Genomic DNA, 24,022 nt, shown 5'->3' on the forward strand with positions numbered 1-24,022 from the left:
CAAAGCTTATTTAAATATGCCATACGTGAAGGAAAAAAAAGCCAATTCCTTAGCCCCCGTTCTCATAAGTCATTATTAAACTTCACTCTGGCTGTGATTAATGTTCTCACCACCGGAGATCTATTATCTCACACGGAGCTAACCTCTGAAAATATGTGCATAGAGTAAATCGCTTTCCCTTCGTGCTCCTTTTGACAGCGCTGTGTAATTGAAAAGTGATTGTCTTGGCTTAGATCTGTGTGTACCTGCATCGTGTGTGTGTGTGTGTGTGTGTGTGTGTGTGTGTGTGTGTGTGTGTGTGTGTGTGTGTGTGTGTGTGTGAGAAAGAGAAAGAAAAAGAGTGAAGGCAAATCAGTGCAGATGAAGCCATCGTGCTGGCTAACAGCCGAGCAGTCACTTCAAAGCCAGTGGGCCAGCGGACATACGTGTGACCAATGGGGCTTTCCTGCCTGTCAGAGAGGAAAAATGAGAGAGAATGAACACTGAGGTGGGCGTACCCACCCCTCCACCTATCCTAGTGCACACACACACACACACACACACACCAAATCCCCCCCACATTCTACCTCTACCTCTCTGCTCTGTCAGGGCTGAGGTTATGCTTGGCTGCTTCCTCAGCCATGGCGAAGTGTGAAGAGACAGATGGGAAAGTTACATCTGTCTGCCAACACACAGCCTGGGCCTTGCATACACACATTCACACACCACTAGGCCAGTGTCCTGCACACATGCGCAGTCCTGGATAATGCAGGGCTGTCAAGTGTCACGCATTGAGAGTGACAGTCACGCATTTGGGGCTTTTGTCGCGATCTCCCGCCACACGTCGTATTTCTCACGCAGAAAAACTTTTTGACTATTTATCATATATTTAATATGCCGCAGCGCCCAAAACGTATCAGTCCGCACCGCTGTCTCTATGGGACCGGGCAGGAATCAAGCGCATCTCCCCTGGAGCTCTTAGTCAAGCCTGACACTTATCAGCCAATCAAAAAAAAAAGAGGCTACACAATAGCCAATCAGAATTACCCATATACTAACGCAACAACCAATGAAAAAACCAACCAATGACATTGTCCTCAATCATGACCCTTTTTTGCTGGGGGGTTGGAAATGTCACTCTTCAAAACTTGAGAGCCCCGATACTGTTTATCCTATTTTATGCTTGGTGTGTGTGTGTGTGTGTGTGTGTGTGTGTGTGTGTGTGTGTGTGTGTGTGTGTGTGTGTGTGTGTGTGTGTGTGTGTGAGTCTGTGTTTATTGAGTCAAAGAGGACTGATTGCTTTCCTCTTTGTGTTTTTTATCACTTCCATAAAAAGTCTGTTGTGTGTAACTTTAGCCATCACTCCTGCACTCTCCCTGATCTCACTGACTGCTTGTTTATTACACAATAAATGTGCAGTTCAGTGGAAGGCTTTCGATATCAGACAAAGCTCTCACTCTCAATCCAGGATCCAAAAAAGAGTTATTGGGACCAGCAGGTTTATTATTGTATTATTTCTCATTTCATTCTATGCTTCAGGGTGTGTGTGTGTGTGTGTGTGTGTGTGTGTGTGTGTGTGTGTGTGTGTGTGTGTGTGTGTGTGTGTGTGTGTGTGTGTGTCTGTGTGTATCTGTGTGTGTGTGTATGTGTGTGTATGTCTGTGTGTGTATGTCTGTTTGTGTGTCTGTGTGTGTCTGTTTGTGTGTCTGTGTGTGTCTGAGTGTGTCTGTGTATGTCTGAGTGTGTGTGTCTGTGTGTGTGTCTGTGTATGTCTGTGTGTCTGTCTGTGTGTGTGTGCGTATGTGTGTGTGTCTGTGTGTGTGTGTGTGTGTGTTAGAGAGAGAGACAGAGAGAGAGAGAGAGAGAGAGAGAGAGAGAGAGATGTGTGTGTGTGTGTCTGTGGGTGTGGGTGTGTGCATCTGTGTGTGTCTGTCTGTGTGTGTGTGTGTGTGTGTGTGTGTCTGTGTGTGTGTCTGTGTGTATGTGTGTGTGTCTGTGTGTGTGTCTGTGTGTGTGTGTGTGTGTGTGTGTATGTGTGTGTATATGTCTGTGTGTCTGTGTGTGTGTCTGTCTGTGTGTGTGTGTCTGTGTGTGTGTCTGTCTGTCTGTGTGTCTGTCTGTGTGTGTGTCTGTGTGTGTGTCTGTGTGTGTGTCTGTGTGTGTCTGTGTGTCTGTCTGTGTGTGTGTGTCTGTGTGTGTGTCTGTCTGTCTGTGTGTCTGTCTGTGTATGTGTGTGTGTGTGTGTGTGTGTGTGTGTGTGTGTGTGTGTGTGTGTGTGTGTGAGAGAGAGAGAGAGAGAGAGAGAGAGAGAGAGAGAGAGAGAGAGAGAGAGAGAGAGAGAGAGAAAGAGAGATGTGTGTGTGTGTGTGTGTGTGTGTGTGTGTGTGTGTGTGTGTGTGTGTGTGAAAGAGAGAGAGAGAGAGAGAGAGAGAGAGAGAGAGAGATGTGTGTGTGTGTGTATGTGTGTGTGTGTGTGTGAGAGAGAGAGAGAGAGAGAGAGAGAGAGAGAGAGAGAGAGAGAGAGAGAGAGAGAGAGATGTATGTGGTGTCAGAAAAACTTCAAAAACACATCATGGCCTCTTATAAAAATATCACTAATCCCCTTCTACTGACTACTAAAGTTTTCCAGTTAATTTAGACCTCAAACATAAAGCTATGAATTCATGAATAAAACATTTAAAGCATTTCAGAGGGCTCATCACCATGCATGGACCTGAGGGTTATTTAGTATCTGATATTTTAGGGAGATTTGGTGCATGAGCATGATATGTTTACATTAAAAGCATGTTCCGTACTGGCTCCAACACTTTGGATTGATTTCATGCCAGTAGCTGAAGGAGTTCAATTCTTCTCTTGGTCCCTATTTTTTCTTTACCAATCGGACGGAGGGTGAGAAGTTTTCCCTTCAAGACATGCTCACGCTGTGTCTCAGGACTCAGGGGAAAGCTCTGCCCTGTTCTGCATAAATTAGCTCACAGATGGCCATGATTGGCTAACGCCGCTGTGATTGACAGGGTCGATATCCCTCCCTCTCAGAGAATATGAGCTTCTGGCACCTGAACACGTACGGTATAGCTGTCGTATCACAGGGGCTAGAAATTTATTCACCACTGTATTCTGTTAGCCTTTATATTTAGAATATGTGACGGTTTGAAGTAGATAAAACAGCAGAATAATAAATAAATAAATAAATAAATAAATAAATAAGTTGTTGAATAAATATGTAATCTACCAGATATACAGAAGGAAAATATACACTGCTCATCAGATTTAGCTGATTTTATTGCGAACAAATCACAAACACGAAGACATGCGTGATTTTTTTCCCAATGTGCAGCTCCCAGGTCATAAATGATGCCATTCCAAGCTCTGATTCTGACTTCTGGGGTAAACTGAATGCAGCAATACACAAACATGATTTAACTCACATCTCCCTCTCTATTTCACACCCAACTTCTCTGACTACAGACACCACATGGCCAAATAAGGCGTTTTTATTTTGTAGATCCTCCATGTTTAGTTTGTTGCACAGTTCATTGCATCTCCGACAGTCTGGTCACAACACAGCCCTTCTACTTAAAGGCAGGGTCTCCGATTTTTGAGAAATGCTTCAGAAAACAGATTCGGGCCGAATAATAAACAGAAATCAAAACAAACGTGTAGCCATTGAGCAGAAAGGGGCGGGGCTTGTCATTATGCGGCGGAGAGAGTGTTCAGTGCGCATGTGTGACATTAGAAGAAAGCGGTTTTAACACTGACATGGAGGATAAAAACAAAGAAAGAAAGAGAAGAAAGACTTACGATAAGGCAAGAAGTAGGACGTGTTAATATAGGATCAGCTTTCCAGCGCTGGAGAGAACTGAAGGAGCAGGAAGTTGGCCACATATTCACAGACTAGAGTTTCCTGAGTCAATAACTCCTGAGCTAAACGCTGTTACTACACAAATAACACCTCTTTTCTATCGTAGTAATGTAGAGAGGCAGCTACAACCACGTTTTGTGTAGTAACAGTGTTTAGCTCAGGAGTTATTGACTCTGGAAATTTCAGCTTTACTTAAGACGCCGAGGCGCTTTTTTCCTTCTCGATAGGTGAGTAACGTTGGTTTTGCTTTGTTACACAGAACTAATATATGCCTTTGTCCTTTACATGATTATGCTTGTGTGTCATTTTTGCTTGTGTGTTTATCTGCAATCGTATTGTTCTTCCCTTCAGCTATGATAGACACATTCCTTTCCATTAGTCGCCTGGGTTACGTATGTATATGTGGGCGGAGCTATAAATACAGGGGTGGGACCCATTTGGGTTAGGGGCGTGTTTGTTTTGGTGATTTCAAATGTCAACACTGGCTTTCAAACAACGGAGACCCCACCTTTAAATAGAGAGACTCTGAAACGAACTGGTTATGGTTTACGGCTTTAATATGCGAATCCTAATGAACCGTTTTTATTAATAAAAATCCGATGACTGAATATGAAAGGAAATGAACAAGGCTAAAAACGAAAGAACTGACATGTTCAGGTGACCGTACATCATTAAGGTTAAAACAAATATAAAGAGCAAATGGATGAAAATCAAAGGATGCTCTCGGATCTAATCATTTGGCAAATCCTCTTCTATATGATATATGCCTTAAGACAGTTTTCACAGCAGGTATTATATATTATTAAAGTGACTCTGTGGGAAAAATGGAACAAATTGCAAAAATAAAGGCAAAAAACTTCATGAAACATCATGAAACGGGTTATAAAAGCTTTTATTATAGTCATATAGCCTATACATTACAGCGGAATACTTTTCTTCCAAATGAAGAGGTTGGGGTGAGAACACAGGGGCAGTTAGGATACATCACCCCTGGAGCATGAGGGGTAAGGGCCTTGCTCAGGGCCCAAACGGTGACAGCTTGGCAGTGCTGGGGCTTGAACACTGACCTTCTGATCAACAACCCAGAGCCCTAACCACTTTAACCACCACTTCCTCCTTATCATGCATCTCTTTTTCTTTTAGCTATTCTATTTAAAAGACTATTTCTATTTTAAACCCACCTGTGTCCAGTTTTATGCTTACACAATCAATATTTTTTCAACTAAAATGATGAAATCTAGCTGAATTTGTGGTCTGCTAAGACTAAAGCTGGGCCATTTGATCTAAAGTAAAAGCATGATATCTATAATGTCCTTCACTCATACACAGCGGTGGTACAGTAGCATAAAGCTAAAGCAGAACAAACTGGAAAACATGGTGGAATCGTAGGTCACATGGATGGAGCCAAATATGATCAAATGATTGAGAACAGCCTGCTCCAATCAGGAGGTCATTTTCATTTGGGAAAAGATGAAAATATCCGTTCCAACAGGAAAAAGAGCCAAAAAAACACGAGGCAGGAAATAGTTCTGTGCTTTGGAACGGCACAAAAGCGTAGACTTCGAATCAATTCACCATCCTCACACCGAGTTTCTGTTCTTCCTCCAATCACATTTCCTTAAGCCTTTACTTTCCACCAGGAATCATGAGATTACAAACGTATAGTATTTTAATTAAAATACAATTTGCATAACTATCGGAAGAGTCATTCAGGATGCAGTTTGGGTTCATGTTTATACCGTCTTTGCTATTTCACTGCAATGCTATTGAGGGAACAAACGCTGCTAAGTGAACAGAACGTGAGGGTTTACGCCTACACGCGGCATTGAGCCACTTGTGTCCTCTCTACCACTAGATTTTGATTTGAGACTGATCTGTTTGTGAGATTGCTTTACTCTGTTTGATGAAAAAGAGACAACTTTTCCTTCGAGTGATAATCTGGCACGCGCGCGCGTGCGCGCGTGCGTGTGTGTGTGTGTGTGTGTGTGTGTGTGTGTAAAACACAGGAAAGCAAATTTACTCACAAAGTGGAATATTTAGTCTTTAATCTTTTCTCTTTCTCTCACAGACACTCCAATCCTAGCTTCATTCATTATGCAATATGGTTCTGCATAATGTCAGTAATTAATAATCAAGCAGGTTGTAGTGTCGTTCGCTGCGATGTTTCAGAGTAACGTTCATGAGAGATATCGTGTGTGTGTGTGTGTGTGTTAGTGTGTGTGTGTGTGTGTATGTGTGTGTGAAAGAATGGTAGGGGTCTAAAAATACCTTCAAACTAAAACTGTGCTCGAGCTTATTTAGTACAGCAAGAATTATTTTTTAATTTTACCCTAATAATAGATCATGTAGAAGATAATAGCAGCTAGACGGCTTTATTTTTGTCATATACATTTTACAGCAGAGTGAAATTCTTTCTTTGCATATCCCAACTTTGGAGGTCGGGACCAGAGCACAGGGTCAGCCATGATACTGCACCCCTTAAGGGTCTTGCTTAAAGGTGGGGTCTCCGTTGTTTGAGAAATGTTTAAGAAAACTGCGTTGGGCCGCCAAACAATACAAATACAAAACTAATGTGTAGCCAATGAGCAGAAAGGGGTGTGTCTTGTCAATATGGGCGGAGAGAGTGTTCAGTGCGCATGTGTGACATTAGCAGAAAGCGGTTTTAACATTGACATGGAGGATGAAAAGAAAGAAAGAAAGTGAAGAAAGGCTTGTAGTAACAGCGTTTAGCTCAGGAGTTATTGACTCGGGAAACTCAAATCTGTGAATATGTGGCCGACTTTACTTAAGTAAAGTGAGTAACGTTGGTTTTGCTTTGTTACACAGAACTAATATATGCCTTTGTCCTTTACATGATTATGCTTGTGTGTCATTTTTGCTTGTTTGTTTATCTGCAATCGTATTGTTCTTCTCTTCAGCTATGATAAAGACACATTTCTTTCCATTAGTCGCCTGGGTTACGTATGTATGTGTGGGCGGAGCTATCAATAAAGGGGTGGGACCCATTTGGGTTAGGGGTGTGTTTGTTTTGGTGATTTCAAATGTCGACATTGGCTTTCAAACAACGGAGACCCCACCTTTAAGGGCCCAAAAGTGTCAGCTTGGCAGTGCTGGGGCTTGAACCCTGATCCTCCAAAATAAACCTCATAGCCTTAACCACTTGTGCCACAACTGCACCAGAGCAGAAATGGCTCCACCTTTTGAGAGGAATAGATGGTGTTACTCTCAACGTCCTATCAATCAAAGCAACGCTAATTGGTTAAATCCTAATTGTCTCTGAGATCCTGTAAACAGAATCCATACAGAACTATACAAGAAGTCCTCAGAACCGCTGACAGCCTGTGCAGCATTCCCTAAAGAGCGTCTGGCTTTACGCACCTCGGAAGTTAACGGCCAAGAAGGAAACGTTGCTACAGATGATTGTGGTGACACTTTCACATATCGATTCTGTTTTAATAGCTTTCTTGTTATCTGAAGGACAAACTGCTTTGATGCATATTTTAATCTCTTGCTCAAGAATCCAATACCAATGGCTTGGTTTTACTTTTAGTGCTGTATATATAATATGTTAAAAAAAACCTTTAAAGAGCAGAAAACAGTAATAAATTAAATAAGGTTGACATTTGCTGCGATGACCCTTTGTTTAAAAAATAGTAAAAATTCTGCTGGTTTATAAGGAAATTAGTATAAGGAATGTTTTCTGGGAATCTTGTAAATTCAGCTCCAGTTCTTTTTTTTTTTTTTTTACTCTTTGACTGTCACACTCGCATCAACCATCTTTATGATTTTTGTTTCTTTACTAAGATGTCCAGAAATATGAAGTGTTTTTGTATAAACCTCACTAACACTGTCAAATCAAAAATAAAAAATGTATGACGATTGTTTTTGTTTGTATTAAAAAAAATGAAAATAAATAAATAAATAAATAAAAATTAGGGTTCCTAAGACTATCACACAGTACTGCATACGATATTTAGTGCAAATTAAAATCAATTAAATAATTTTAAATTAAATTTAATTATTTTATGTGTTATTTGACATTTGGAACATATAAAATTCAGATAAAACAATTTGTAAAAAAGTGATAAATTGATCAATATTTCAGTTAAAAAATCTTTTGACCTGAAGTTTCCTTAAATGTGTGCAGTGGAAAAGAATAAGGACTAGTTTCTGTTATTTCCTTCAATTTGATGACTAATAAATATTTATTTGAGTCTGGATGGCTTTCTGATCTAAATCGTTTATTAGTATATTCCAGTAAACCATACAGTCTATTTAGAAATAAAGAAGATTTGATTTAGATTAATTATGACGATGAGAAATAAAGTCCTCTAAATGTAATGCTGTAAATCAGAAACAGAAGAGGGTTCAGCTTGTTTTTCTTCTCGAGCCGTGGACCACAAGGTGACCAACACCCACAGACACACACACACACACACACACACACACACACACACCCACAGACACACACACACACACACACACACACACACACACACACACACACACACACACTCAGACACCCCAGAATACACCCCCAACCCCAACATAGATTGGACAGCTTTTTGTGCAAGACATCAGAAATGCACATGTGACGGGAATTGCGATTCCAGCGGCGTAATTGCTTATGCTATTTCTATATGACAGGGTCATAACTTGTAAGACATGAGAAATGCAACTGCAAATGGACTTTGCCTTTCCCTTGGAAATTTGGCAGACGTTGTATGTTCGCGTAGAAACGAAAAACGCAAACACTACTCCGTGATTTGCATTTTGATTTGAACGATGTCACAATTTATACATCCGCAAATAGAAAACGCAATCACGATACAATTGGCAATTCGTTTTCGAAAAATAATCCGGAAAATTCTTCTGTAGTTGTATGATAGTGAGTGGAAATTGGAAAATGATCAAATTGAGGGAGAATGGAAAAGGGTCTAGGTGAGAAATCTACCGCTCCTGTCAACGTCCCTGAGAAGAAATCTGCCATCTGCTGTGCTGGGGTGGAATCGTAACCACAACCAGAACTTAAGCTTCATTTGTTTAGTTATATCAAGTATCCCAGATTATAGTTAATGATATATAGTTATAGTTTTTTAGAGTATTATAAAGAGCCACTTCTCCAATGAAAACACATCAAACACCTTCGACTTTGACTCTTCATCAGGGAACATTTGAGGTCTCAGATAGGAAGGATCTAGTGTTAAGTCTGTAATGAACACAGAGCTGACTCTGACCTGTTAGTTCCTCAGGAGCTCTTGGTTACACAATTCTACTCGATTATAAACGGTTTTAGAAAGGAGATTATTTACATTTACATTATTTACTGTTCTGTGTCACCCAAATGAGGATGAGGTTCCCTTCTGAGTCTGGTTCCTCTCAAGGTTTCTTCCTCGTATCATCTCAGGGAGTTTTTCCTCACCACCGCCACCTCAGGCCTGATCATTAGGGATAGGTGTTAGAGATAAAGAGTAATTTAATTTTAAAGTTTAAAAGTTTTTATGCTTTTGTAAAGCTGGTTTGACATAATGTCAGTCGTTAAAAGCGCTTAAACAAGTAAATCGAAAGAGAATGTCGTGCTTGCTAAATTATTTATATTCTTTACTGTTTGAAAGCTACGTAAATGTATTTCACTACATGGAAAGCATTATGGATTTTTAAGTTTGTATTGAAATGTCATATTTACACACAGATTATTGTGAAAAAAAGAGCGAGGAGGAGTCGGGAATGATTTGGCAACCCCACCGTTGACTGGTCCTCAAAAAGTTCAAAAGTTCCTTCAAAAGTTCTACATTTACTACAATCTTATTATAATATAACAATATAAACTCAAAACACACCTATGTCACTTCTGTACACATTATTCAAAAATTATACTACAAACAATGTCTGTTTAATATTATAAATGGTGCCTCATATTATAAATTTGTGAAATTTTACCAAAAAAAAAGACAGAATAAAGATGGCTTGTTAGTTCTGCCACTAAAATACTGGTGTGAAATTGGTCTAAATCGAAGCGAAACATACAGGATGTCATTCTAAAGATTGTACTCTTCTTCAACCAAACTACTTTTATTTATGTATTAATCCATCCATCCATCCATCCATCCATCTTCTACCGCTTATCCGGGGCCGGGTCGCGGGGGCAGCAGTCTAAGCAGGGACGCCCAGACTTCCCTCTCCCCAGACACTTCCTCCAGCTCTTCCGGGGGAATACCGAGGCGTTCCCAGGCCAGTCGAGACACATAGTCACTCCAGCGTGTCCTAGTTCTTCCCCGGAGCCTCCTCCCGGTTGGACATGCCCGGAACACCTCCCTAGGGAACAGATGCCTGAGCCACCTCAGCTGACTCCTCTCGATGTGGAGGAGCAGCGGTTCTACTCTGAGCTCCTCCCAAGTGACCGAGCTCCTCACCCTAGCTCTAAGGGAGCACCCAGCCACCCTACGGAGGAAACTCATTTCGGCCTCCTGTATCCGGGATCTTGTCCTTTCAGTCATGACCGAAAGCTCATGACCATAGGTGAGGGTAGGAACGTAGATTGACTGGTAAATAGAGAGCTTTGCCTTGCGGCTCAGCTCTTATTAATGTATTTTTTCATAATGTATTTACTCTATTTCTGCCTCTGTTTTTTTTTTTTTTTTTTGCACTTGTCTTTCCACAATAATACGCTGTTGATCTGTTTCCACCTTGATCTCATATTGAACACCCAAGAAGACGATTTTTTTGTCTGGTCCTTTGTCGTTATGACACTGACGTACATTTTATTGAATGTACCTCATTTTTGCATACTAGATGTTATTTTATTATATTTTTTAATTAAACAAGTCCATTTGGTCAACAGGACATTCAAGCTTTTTTTTCAAGCAGGTCAGTGGGGCATCTGTGCTCTGGAAAATGGTCATTAAACAGAGACAGGATGTTACTTTGACCCACTTTCCTTCTTCACTGGTTCTTGGACAGCTTTTTTGTGTCTTGGCATTAACATGCTAATAAAAAAAAATCCATGTTGCCTAGTAAAATGCCTTTTGCATATTCTACATGCTCATCATGGACTTCAGGGGGAATCCTGGACCACTAACACCTCCAGCCTGGTCAAGAAAACTCAACAGAGGACTTTAGAGGACACTAATTTAGAGGATTAGTGTCCAGTTTTAACACAGAATAATGCGGAATAATCCCTAATGAACTGAGCTCATTATCAGGACATTTCTTTACCTATTCAGGGTATGAAGGACAGGTTCTGATGATGTCCAAATGATCAATTATCTCAGACAACTCCTCACGCCTACCGCTTTAATGAGATGCATTCATGTTTGAAGAAATAGTGGAGAAATAGAAAGAAAAACCCGGTGGCACATAACCTGGCTGCGTAAATGTGCACATTCGAACCCATATTCAAAAGGAATTGCCAGGTAAATGTTTTGACATCACTCCAAAATAAACAATAGGACATAGTTAAATCTTATCAACAAGGCTGCCGAGAGACCTACGGCCACATTAAAGGAGTCGCAGGAAGATCTGGAAAAAGGACTGATGACTCTCTGCATGTGACGACGATCTTTTGTATTCTTCACAGGTCTGGGAAATGGGGTAGGACGTCTAGATGGAAGTCGTTTCATCCGAGCCCAAGCCAAAGGCATGTGGCAAAATGTGTCATGGTCTGATGAGACCAAAGTAGCACTTTTTGTGCATAATTCTGAAAAATATGTCTGGCATAAAACCAAAGCAGCTTATCACCCAGAGAACACCATACCCAGAGCGATGCATAGTGATCACAGCATCATGCTTGTGGGGCTTTTTCTCTTCAGCTCAGACTGACGCTCTGGTCAAGATAGAGGGAAATCTGGACAGCACTAAATACCAGCTGCAAATCCATTTTGACACAAAAACCGCAGGCCTCCGTTGGACAGCCAAAGATGCAAAATAAATAAATAAATAAATAAATAAATAAATAAATAAATAAATAAATAAATAAATAAATAAATATGTCACCAGCTCAAATCCAAGTCAACAAAGAAACGTCTTCAGAAGAAGAAGATCTAGAAGATTTTGAAACGCATCAGCCTGAACCTGAACCTTTGGAATGACCCAATGAGGGCTCTGTAAAGTAGATCCACTCATCAACTGAATTAAAATGAAGCATTTTTTTTATTTTTTAAATAAAACTGCTAGATCAAGATTGCTAAATCGGTCAACTCTTCATAAATAATCTAGTAGAATCGTGAAACCGATCTGATGTGATTTATTTTGGTTTGTTTTTGGGGGTTTTTTTCGCCACAAAAAAAAAATCATACTCTGATCAATGGATTTGATCAGAGTATGTTATATCATTATTGTCTGTGTTTTTATGAGTGTATGATGAGTGTATGTTTACATGATAATGATTTTGCATGTGTGGACTGGCTGACACACCTGAGGCTGTCTGAGGACGATCACACACACACAGACACACACATACACACACACACACACACACACACACACACACACACACACACACACACACACACACACACACACACACACACACACACACACACACACACGACACACAGAGTAGACTGTAGCATTGGCACTTAAGTAAGGAGTAAGTGTGTGTATGCTCACATTATACTTGAGTAGAGAAAGATAAATTCATTATAATGGCATCAGCTTGAAGGCTGAAAGGCTTTTCTCAATGGATTATTTTAAATACATTGAAGAAAAACATGTCAGCCAGTTCATTTGAGTGAGAACAATACCTACAATTTTTCATTATTAGCAGTAGACCGGATTCATGCTCTCGATTAATGACATTTCCTTTGAATCTAAAATGCTGGGGTTTGACATTTGAGTGATTATTGTCCAGATTTAACATGGAATAAAATCCCTAATGAACTGAGCTCATTTATTTCTATATTCAGTGTTTGATGGATAAAATGAAGAGTGAGCCCTAGTACTGTATTATTAAAAGCAAGAAGTAGGAGGTATGTTTTTCTTTTCTTTTTCTTTTCTTTTTCTTTTTCTTTTTAATTAAGGGAAGCTTTGGAGCTCCCTTGGGGCTTATTGGGGCTCTAACCCTTTAAAGGATTGCTGTTGAAGTATACAAGCTGAAAACCCTTTAAAAAACAAGCCAATAAAGATTTTGTTTGGCTCTTAAAGCTTTGATACTTTGCATAAGTTTGTTATTTATTAAATGTCAGCACTTATCCGGTCCTTCCAGGATTTTGCAACATAATGAACACAACTCAATTTTTTTTTTTTTTTTTTTTTTTTTTTTTTCAAAATGGCAGCAGAATTTTTGCAAAATTGGACCAGGACACGTCATGTGGTATCGACACAACACACATTTGGCCAAAGTCCTCTTAGATCATCATGCACTGAACATGAGTACAGCTTTGATAGAAAGCAATAACATATATGACTTCACTGGTAGAAGTTTAAGAATCCTATACTTGGGATTTTGCCAATTTTGAGCATTTTTCCACAAAAAAGCACAAGCAAAATTGCCAAAATGATGCAGTTAAATCCAACATTTTTAGGACGGAACAACCACAAAAAACATCCAAGAATTACTGCAGGGACTGATTATCTGTAATTAATTTTGCAGTCAATATAACAATGATTTTTTTTTTCACTCATGCAATGACGCTTGACGATTTAGCAAAGATCGATCCTTTTTAGAAAAAGCTTTCCATTTTTGTCTTAAACCACAACTTTAATCGAAATGACACTAAAAACACAGTTTCTTTGTGTTAATGTGTGCACTACCTGCAGCTTTGCCCAATCTGGTATGAAGTAGACATGTGTATAGATGATTTCACCTTTAAAAGTTCATCACAAATATCTTCAGAAAATATATTTATTAATTTATAAACCTGTTCTGCTTTTCTTCTTAACGGATCGCAATGTATCAAATCCCTTCTACTGCAATCATCTACACAAAGCATACATTTTTCATATTTGTATTATGTTTTTAATGAAAGGAGAATAAAGCAATTATGCATTTATTGGTCTTAGGAGCACTTAATATATATTATATAATAATATAAACATTATATAATACTATGCTAAAGTGTTAGGTGCACAAATCTTTGTCTATGTTTTATGACATATGCATTATTGAAAATAATTACAAACATAACAACAACAACAAAAGTACTACAGACAAATGTTTGTATGTCAACTTTAACAAAATGAACTGATGAACCTACTGTAATGTTGCATTTTAGCTGCTAAAACAGAAGTTCCCGGAAAAAAAAGTGGCACATAATTAAAGTATAATTTACCAGATCATTTCATCATAAAATGGCACAAAATTATACTTGAGACAATCAGTGCTTATTATTATTATTATTATTATTATTATTATTATTATTATTATTATTATTATTATTATTATTATTATTATTATTTTTTGTTTTGTTTTGTTTTGTTTTGTTTAGGAGTCATTATTTTTTTGAAGACATCTTTGTTTAACAGAATGAATTGACACTTCCCTTAGACTTTTGTGCATTACTGTGTATACGTTTTATGTGGCGTTGTGTGTTTTTGTTTGAAATTTATTGATTTAAGCATCGATTTCCCTGTAAATGGTTCGTGAGACAAATTAGACATTGAGCAGTTTTGTTTTACACCTTAAAAATAGTCCTTTCACCATTTCTCTTCTTTTCGGACTTTGCAAACGTGCTGTACTGTACAACCGGTAGGAGATTTGCAATCAGATACAGAAGTGAGTCCTAACTTGTGAGAACTTATTTGTTCAGATGATACTTGATGAACATTAAATTACATCTCCAGTGACTAAAAGTGCGTAACGAATAACACTGCAGTCCAGGTTCAGGAATCAGACCACAGTAATGAGCTGAAATGATCTCTAGAAGCTGATACGTGTTGACTAACTGTATTGATTGATATTGATTTTGGGTCGTTCTTCATCAACGTTTACATGACACAAACACGTCCACGCGTAAATCACTCGGAAATAAAGTATGTGCTTCTTCAGAAAAGTCATTTTCGGGTATAATCGTAATGTTTTAAATCTGAGAGGTATCTAGGATTCTAATATTACAGATGACAAGTCGGTTACCGTGCGCGAACACACACACACACACACACGCACACAGGCACACACGCACGCATCAGCCTAGTCAATATGACTGTGGTTATAAACGTCTTATTCTAACCCGAATATCGAATTGCATGCGCATGGCATATCCAATCTCATGAAGAGTCATTAGTAACCGTAATGGAGCAGATTGTGAGTCATTACGCGTCACCCCAAGGACTAATGAAGGGTCAGGGTCACGACTTGTAACGCAGGAACTCACGCGTCAAAATTGCGCCAGAATCGATCCTAAGTTCCGTTTTCCTTTTAACACCCAAAACGCATGGATGGAGACACACACGACACACCGAGCACGTTTGGAGGGTGCTAAGGGAACACGACGCAGCTTGGGGATTATGTAATATAGTTCACATAAAAAGAGATTTATGACTCGCATTATAGATGTTATTAGTAGCTTGTGGATTTTAAAAATGTTTGATAAAAAGGGACCTGTCTGTGTGAAATGAGTGATTCTGTCTGGCGTAACGCATGGGTTCATCAGGACGGTGTGTGTGTGTGTGTGTGTGTGTGTGTGTGTGTGTGTGTGTGTGTGTGTGTGTGTGTCTGTCTGTGTGTGTGTGTGTGTGTGTGTGTGTGTGTGTGTGTGTGTGTGTGTGTGTGTGTGTGTGTGTGTGTGTGTGTGTGTACTGTATTTATGTAGAGAGAGAGAGTTAATGTAGACAGAATTCTATTGCGAAAACTTTCAAGCAGCTTGTGTTTTTTTTTTGTTACGTTTGTTTGCTTGTTTGTTTGTGTTTGTTTGTAGAGATCTAACTTGGACAATAGAGCACTATTTATTTTGCTTGGATAAACGCGGGCAACAGAAATTTGCATGCATGCATAGTTTAAGTCAATAACACAATAACAGATGGTGCTGCATTAAAGAGAACAAAATAATAATAATAATAATAATAATAATAATAATAATAATAATAATAATAAGAAGAAGAAGAAGAAGAAGAAGAAGAAGAAGAAGAAGAAGAAGAAAATCGAGTTTGCCCAAAACAAAAACTGATTTTATTTTTAGGAAAACTCTTCAAGGTAATCTAAGCTTGCGTATTTATTTATTTATTTATTTATTTATTTGTCTATTTGTCTATCTATCTATCTATCTATCTATCTATCTATCTATCTATCTATCTATCTATCTATCTATCTATCTAGTAGACATTTTTACAGACTTGAGTACGGCTCGGTAAAGTGGACAGGCGAGTGTCCGGCACAGGGTATGTGAGGTACCTGTGCTCAGGTTCTTGATGGGAAAATCCTCCACTGTCTCACCAGAGGACCACAGCTTACCAGACTAGACTACCTAGACTTCCTCATAGCAATGTTTCCATCTGCACATGTACATTATATATGAAATTAAACAAGCGCGCTTTTACCTGTAACTGAGTAGAGCTTTCACACACATCAGTCCATCCAGTCAGTTCTTGGAAAATGAAGCTGTGTGGACTTTGCCTTGGAGAAATCGGCAGCGCGTTTGCTTTTCAGCACCGAGTTCTAGTGGCTTTTACTCTCCATCACTCATGTCAAGTGCGTGTATTGCGCATTTTTCCTTGTTTGTCTTGTGGCAATTATTTGACCGAGGGAATAAAAATGGCACAGGATCTGTGCACCTACCACCCAATTTAACACACACACACACACACACACACACACACACACACACACACACACACACACACACACACACACACACAGAGCAAAGGTATATGTATATAGCTGAATATGAACCTACATGCTCTCAGGCGGTCTCGCTCCTCGCTTGGTCTGTGTCCGTGATGCCGGTGTTCATTCGGTTCGCTCCGTCGCGCAGTTGCACGTCTGAAGACATGTTGCTCGCGTGGATGGACGGTGGAAAGCCTGAGCGCTTCTATTCTGATTGCTCGCGGGTGTACGTACAGACAGACGAAGTAAGTGAGAGCATGTGGGGAGGGGCGGCACACAAATACACACAAAGAGAGAGAGAGAGAGAGAGAGAGAGAGAGAGAGAGAGAGAGAGAGAGAGAGAGAGAGAGAGAGAGAGAGAGAGTATGTATGCACGGTTTAATTCAAAACTACAAATCAGCTGCTTCATGCCTGACTGAATGTGTAACCAATGATCTAATTTCAACTGATGAACGTGGTAGTAATATCACATATACTTATTGATGTTTTCAAGTGATTCAGGTGAACTTATTGTGACTGGACGTGTAGTGGACATCATTTTATGAGCAGCCAGTAGTAATGATGATTATACACAAGTTTGTGGACGTATGGTTCTTTTCTAAACTGCTAAACCTGTACAGGATGAATTTGAATAGGATTTGCCTTCAATGGAACTAATCTGCACATGTGATGGTGTGTACAAACGTATGAAAATGCACTGTTTTGCATGTACACACAGTATAACCTTCATTTCACTACTGTTTGGCATTTAACTCATAATCCTTTGGCATAGCTGTGTGTGTGTGTGTGTGTGTGTGTGTGTGTGTGTGTGTGTGTGTGTGTGTGTGTGTGTGTGTGTGTGTGTGTGTGTGTGTGTATATCGATGGCACACTTATCCTAATAGTCAATAGTTTACAATCAATGGTTTGCTCTCGTTTTCTTCACAAAACACTGTTCTGTTGTCTTGTCTACTTAACATGCACTATTTCGTTCATTTATTGTCCTGTTTAAATTGATTGCATTTTTTTTTGCACTCATCTTAAACGATCTGCACTCCTCTCTACTGTGCTATTCATGTTATGTGTCATGTGGTGCCACCAGGATCCCGGAGAAATGACCTTTTGCCCAATTGTATATGAGCTATACAAAGGAATAACAATAAAAGCCCATTTGACCTGACTTCATTTGACAAAGACTCTGTTCCACCTGGCATAAAATTTCAGCCTGGATAAATGGAAAGTGCCAAGCATATGTGTAAACAAGGTCCGACGTAAGTCAAGATTCAAGACTTTTTTTTGCTTGTCTTGTACACAGTATTATTCTATACAATATACAACTTGCAGTAAAATGAAAACCTGGCTTGCTCCTCCTTATAGACTAAATATAAGAACTGAGCTTACAAAATGTGATTAGAGATCATTAGAATGAAAAAGAGGTAAGTGAATGTGATCTGTAATATGTTTATATCTTACTTGTAGCATGATTTGCAACTACTGTACATGTTGGAACAGTAGAGAATGCATAGATTACTAATTTCAATGGCGTTATTGAGTCTTTAGAGATTTGTGAGAGACTCGTATTGAGGATTCTTGGGAAATGCAGTGTGATCTGCTCACTCAAGCACCCACAGAGGTGATATGGGATACACATGATCCTAAAACATTTGTAGTGTTAACTAGACCCAACCAGAAAAATATACAATTGTCTGTCTGGAAATGCCTCTGAACTGCAGAGTTTTTCAATGCTAGGTTAATGGATAATTGCGATGTTATAACATGCTATATGAAAGCAGCTGTTTTTTGTGGCCTCTATCCTTGTCTCTTCTTCTATTTAATTAAGTTTCTCTAGCAGATCACACGATTCAAACATCTGAAACAGCTTAAAGTAGTTTGAGATAGGATATCTGGGGCATTTTTGCATGAAAACAAATACAGCAGATGACTGACGTGATGGAAACTCCCCTAATGTATGAAAATCGTCAATAGAGACAAAATTAGTCACTGGAGATGCATTCAGAATACCACGTGTATCTGGCTATGTGTTATGCCATCGGATCACTCGAGGCCAGGTGGCAGCGGGGTCTAAAAAGCAATGAGTTGAGAACAGTTTCAGCACCAGAGACAGCGAACACCCAGCTGAGACACACAGGCTGAGAGCGAATCGATAGTAGAGTAGAGCAGTGGCTTGATCACCCTCAGCTGTGAAACAGCGACTTTAAGTCTTTTGGTTCAATGTGTTTTTGAAGGTGGTTCACATTCTGATATATTTCTCTCTGCTTGTAAACTATTTATTGCACCGGGGAGAGGCATGCCCTTTTGCTTCATCAAAGCACAGAACACAACACCACCAGAAAAGCCTTAAGGGAAGTGAATTAAAAGGCAGAGAAAGGTATATTTTCTGTCCACAACAAATACCAGAGGAGTGCACAACTGGAGAATTCTACTGACATACTGTATGCTTAGAGCTCTCTTACTAAGGGGCTTTAGTGGGTGTATCATTTACCACCAGCATACAGTATACGCAGCTCACTGATAGCCCCATAGTTAAAATAGTTACATCTATATGTTTTGTGATATCCTTTACAAATTCCAATAAAGGCTATAGAAAGTAAAAACCAAAAGGTGTATTGTTTTTTTTCTTCATATTATACTATATGTTTAAACTAATTACGTATTGGTTTTCAGGGGCATTGCATAGATAAAGTAAAAAGGTTCTTGGGATGTTTTTCTGTCACTGCTGGTGAGGTTGCATCTTATTCATTGATGATTGACTTGTAGCTGGATTGCTGCTGTTCATTCCTTTTTTTTTTTTAGAGTGCACACTGAGTCCCACCCCCAGAGGGAGACAACAATCACTAGTGCAGGGAGAACAGCAAGGCTACAGAGAGAATTATTTAAATAAAATGGAAATTTGAAGGAAATTATGGTGTATTAGCATCACACCCGACTGTATAATGGACAATTTTTATATAAAAGTATATATTATTTATTGACTGACTATTGGATAATGACACCAAGATTTCTTACTAAAGCAACGATATATAAGTAGATGCAAAGTAGATTGTAATATATGAACTCATCTGGTACGTACATACAACTTATTTGCTGATGTTGAGGATAATTGTTTTCTTAGGTGTTTCTTAGGCCTGATATAAACGAAAATTAAACCGAACGTTATTTCTCTGGACTGATCTCTTCATGTCTTTGAAAAAAAAAATATTTAGTACAGATTGCCCCCCCCAGCCCACCCCTCTCTCTTTCTCTTGCTCACTCTCTTTCTCTCTCTGTCTCCTTGTTGCCAGAAGCAAATCATAGCAAGTGCAGGTGGGCAGCAATCAAGGGACTTACTGCAGTAGAATAAATAGCATATGTCTGGTGTAGCACTTTTCTGAGAACCAGAAATTCAATAAAAATAATTTGGAATTCATTGGAGCTTTCTCTGAAAATGATCGGTCTTCTGAAATGCAATGCTATCTAGATATTTGTGGCCATTGCTGGGTTATATCTTGTCTGTTGCAGGTTATATATGTGTTACATTTACACAAATCTGATGTGTATTATCCTCTCCAGCTATGCCGATGAACAGTCTATATATACGCCAGTCATATCAGTCATAACCACATTAAAACCACCTGTGTAATATTTTGTATGTCCTCCTTGTGCCACCAAAAGAGCACTGACTTCTGAAGGTGTGGTAGCCTAGTGGTTAAGGTGTTGGACTAGCAATTAGTAAGTTTAAATTCCAGGTGTACCAGGTTGATGAGCCTCTAAGATCGAAGGCATTAGAAGTCTTATAAGTTGTGAGATTGACACTCATGGACTTGTTTGTCCTTCCCACAGTTGCTTGATCAGACTGGTGTCTGTTGTTTTGATATGGCAAGATGCATTATCCTACTTCCATAGGGACTTATCAATACCATGAAGGGGTGTACTTGGTCTGCAACAATGTTTAGGTAGATCTCATTCGCATAAATACCTGTCACGAAGAGACACGGTGAGACAAAGGCGAGTGAGGATCCAAATGCAGTTTAAAGTTTTACTAAATCAAAACAAGAAATAAACAACAAATAGGCAGGAACATCAAAAACAGGAACAGAGACATAACTAGACAACACACTACACCGACAACGGCTAACACCAGGGAAGTGAACAAACTAAGAGTAGATATAGTGAACAAGAACCAATAACAAAGCAGGGACAATCAGAGACAAAGACAACACACCTGGAGGAAAGATTGCGTACAATTAGTGTCCATGGTAACCAAGAAGTGGGCGGAGCAAACAATTAACAGGGCAAGGCAGCAGACAGAAACAAAGGAAAACACAGACAGACTCATTACAATACCAGGAGCCATGGTTTCCTAGAAGAACATTATCCTGAGCATGTAACTTGCTTCTGCTGGCTTTTCTTCTACCCATAGTGCATCCTTGAGCCATTATATTTAGCAAGGTAAGCAACACACACACACACACACACACACACACACACACACACACACACACACACACACACACACCTAGCCGTTTACATGATTTAAAAGAAAAAGCTTATTAAGCATTTAATCACTAAGCATAACTTTGTAAGCAATTTGTACTACAGTAGATCAAACCATATGGGCTAGTCTTCACTGTCCACGTGCTTCAATGAGCTTTGTGCACCACTGTATTCCAGTAACATCCCACAAGGCCTGTTGTTGAGGAGATGCTCTGATTCCGGTTGTCTGGCCATCACAATTTGATTTGTCAAAGTCACTCAGATCCTTACGCTTGCCCATTTTTCCCAGTTCCAACACTTTTTGAGATCTGCCTGTTCTCTTGCTGCCTAATGTATCTCACCTCTTGACAGGTGTCAGTGTAACGAGGTAATCAATGTTATTCACTTCACCTGTCACTGCTTTTAATGTTCTGGCTGATCTGTGTGTTTGTTTTTCCTAATACACTTGAGCCAGTGAATCAGTTGATAATCAGTACATCCTGAGTCCAAGTTATTTTCATCAAATATAAATAAGGCATTAATAAAAACTGCAGATTGTTCTTTTGGGAATATTTTGACTATGGGGTTGTTGGAGTAAGATTACATCAGAAGTCATTTTATTTAATATACAGTAATTCTATATAGGGGGCACGGTGGCTTAGTGGTTAGCAAGTTCGCCTCACACCTCCAGGGTTGGGGGTTCGATTCCCACCTCCGCCTTGTGTGTGTGGAGTTTGCATGTTCTCCCTGTGCCTCGGGGGTTTCCTCCGGGTACTCCGGTTTCCTCCCCGGTCCAAAGACATGCATGGTAGGTTGATTGGCATCTCTGGAAAAATTATCTGTAGTGTGTGAGTGAATGAGTGTGTGTGTGCCCTGCGATAGGTTGGCACTCCGTCCAGGGTGTATCCTGCCTCGATGCCCGATGACGCCTGAGATAGGCACAGGCTCCACGTGACCCAAGAAGTTCGGATAAGCGGTAGAAAATGAATGAATGAATGTACTTTCCACATGAATGCATGTTACAATATGTTTTCATGCATTCAACACGATCTATTGACAGAAAAAAACCCTGTACATTAACCAACATACCCTAGCTACTGGAAGCAGCAACATTACATCAGGTTTATTTGATCCTATTTATTTCTTTTGCATCATTGTCAACATCCTCATGAACTACATGAATTGATCCACATGATTCAAATAACTAAATATAATATTTTTTAAATTAAACTTAGTATAAGCAGAGATCACAATTTGATGAGAAATTAAATATTTAATTTAAACTTCAGGTGATCTTTTGTCTTAAATATGACCGACCACCTATTCCATTTTTTTTCGACGTACAGGGCGTTAACGCCTCAATGTCGAGTGGAGATCATCCAAGGTTGAGGACTTATGAACTCTCTTTATAGAACAAGTGGCCAAAGATTCATTGGACACTTTGCATCTTAAAAATGTCTTTTGGTGATGAGTAATTACTACGCACTTGTCCTCTCTTCCCTTTATACATTCCTTTTTCTCTGTACTCTCTGGGCTCACATGACGTGACTAAGATTTGGTCCTCTTCCAAGACCTGTGCTGATATCATTTCCTTGTTTCCTTGAAAATTAGAACTAGTGCAGATATTCAAAAATTGCTCTAGGATGCACATTTTTGCTGATCTACAGAGGCATGTAGATAAATTACAATCTCTTATGTCATGTCTCCATAAAACTGGCCTTATATTTTGTGTACAATTACCTGCAGTATGCAATCAATCTGATGCCTTGGCCAAACCTACTGTAGGGAATTTAGAGCACCGGTGAAATGTACCACCAAGGGTTAGCTCTAGCTTAAGAAAGTTTTTTTTTTTTTTGCATTAAAAGCCCAGAAATTACTTTTCACTTGGCCTCCTAGGAAAACCATAGTGGCTAATAAGGCATAAAAACTGTGATTAAAAAAAAGTCCATCTACTAAAGCATGGAAAATTTAATTTACTGTCCGCAGACAAGACCAAGTGTGAATACGTCTCAGTGAAACTGAATGAATCGCTGTGACAGACACTGGCCGGCTAATGGTTTTTGTTCATATGACATTTGAGGGTTCGTTTTCAAATAAGACTTTCTTACTCAACAAGAGAGATGAGGCATAAAGAAAAAAACCTACAGTACCCTTGACAAATGGGTGGCTATCACGGCCATCTCCATTAATGTGATATGCAAGGGTAAGCTTCATTACTCTAATTCAGATTTCCCAAGGTTTGTCAGTTCTTACCGAGCCATTTATTATCAAGTGTGATATTGTAAAGCATTGGATTCATTTGGCTTATGAGGACCTCACTTTGCATTCATTTGAATAAAAATGTATGGATATACAGTATGGATATATGAGCTTTGGAACAGGAAACTGTCACAAGTCAAGTCAAGTCAAGTCACGAAGATTTTATTGTCATTTCAACCATGTATAGCTGTTGCAGTACACAGTGAAATGAGACAACATTTCTCCAGGATCATGGTGCTACATAAAACAAAGACAGGGTTAAGGACATGTAAGTAGTCTTAAGCACTATTCGGACGGGATTAGTTTTACGTGGGGACGTGGCGGTAAAGTAATTATTACCAGAGCTTCTCTGTGATTTTAGTCCCGTCCGAATGTGCCATCTCGGTAATCATTACGGACAATGTCAGTAAAGATTACGGCGACTTTTACCTTCTGTAAAAAGGTCCGGAAAAATTACCTCAGGTAATACTAATCCCGTCCGAATTGACCCGCTGTAAATATGTACGGTAAAATTCCGTCATTTCCTGTTTAAAAGTAGTTTTTGGCGCGTTTTGCAAGCATGGAGGCGCTTGAAACAGGAAGCAACATCATACGCACATGACGACAAGGAGGTTACTGTGGTGCGTAAAGCGAGTTACCCCTCCCACTTCTGCTAGTTTTACTGAGATGTCTTGTCCCGTGCGAATTGGCCAATTAATATTACAGACGTCCTGA

At 39.4% G+C, this 24,022-nt stretch overlaps 1 protein-coding gene across 4 annotated transcripts in view; it reads right to left on the bottom strand.

Annotated features, from left to right (window-relative positions):
- chrm2a (cholinergic receptor, muscarinic 2a) overlaps nt 1-16,859 on the bottom strand; it is a 129,479-nt gene extending 112,620 nt beyond the window's left edge. For 3 of the 4 annotated variants that reach the window (XR_007144087.1, XR_007144086.1, XM_027164034.2), the window contains exon 1: nt 16,669-16,859. The gene's annotated coding sequence lies outside the window, so the exon portion shown is untranslated. Of the gene's footprint in view, nt 1-16,312; nt 16,536-16,668 lie in introns of those variants that run through there. The other variant, XM_027164035.2, reaches the window with a different exon arrangement.
- Between the last annotated feature and the right edge of the window lie 7,163 nt (nt 16,860-24,022).

Source organism: Tachysurus fulvidraco, chromosome 10, assembly GCF_022655615.1.
Source record: "Tachysurus fulvidraco isolate hzauxx_2018 chromosome 10, HZAU_PFXX_2.0, whole genome shotgun sequence".
In the NCBI taxonomy this organism is placed as follows: domain Eukaryota; kingdom Metazoa; phylum Chordata; class Actinopteri; order Siluriformes; family Bagridae; genus Tachysurus; species Tachysurus fulvidraco.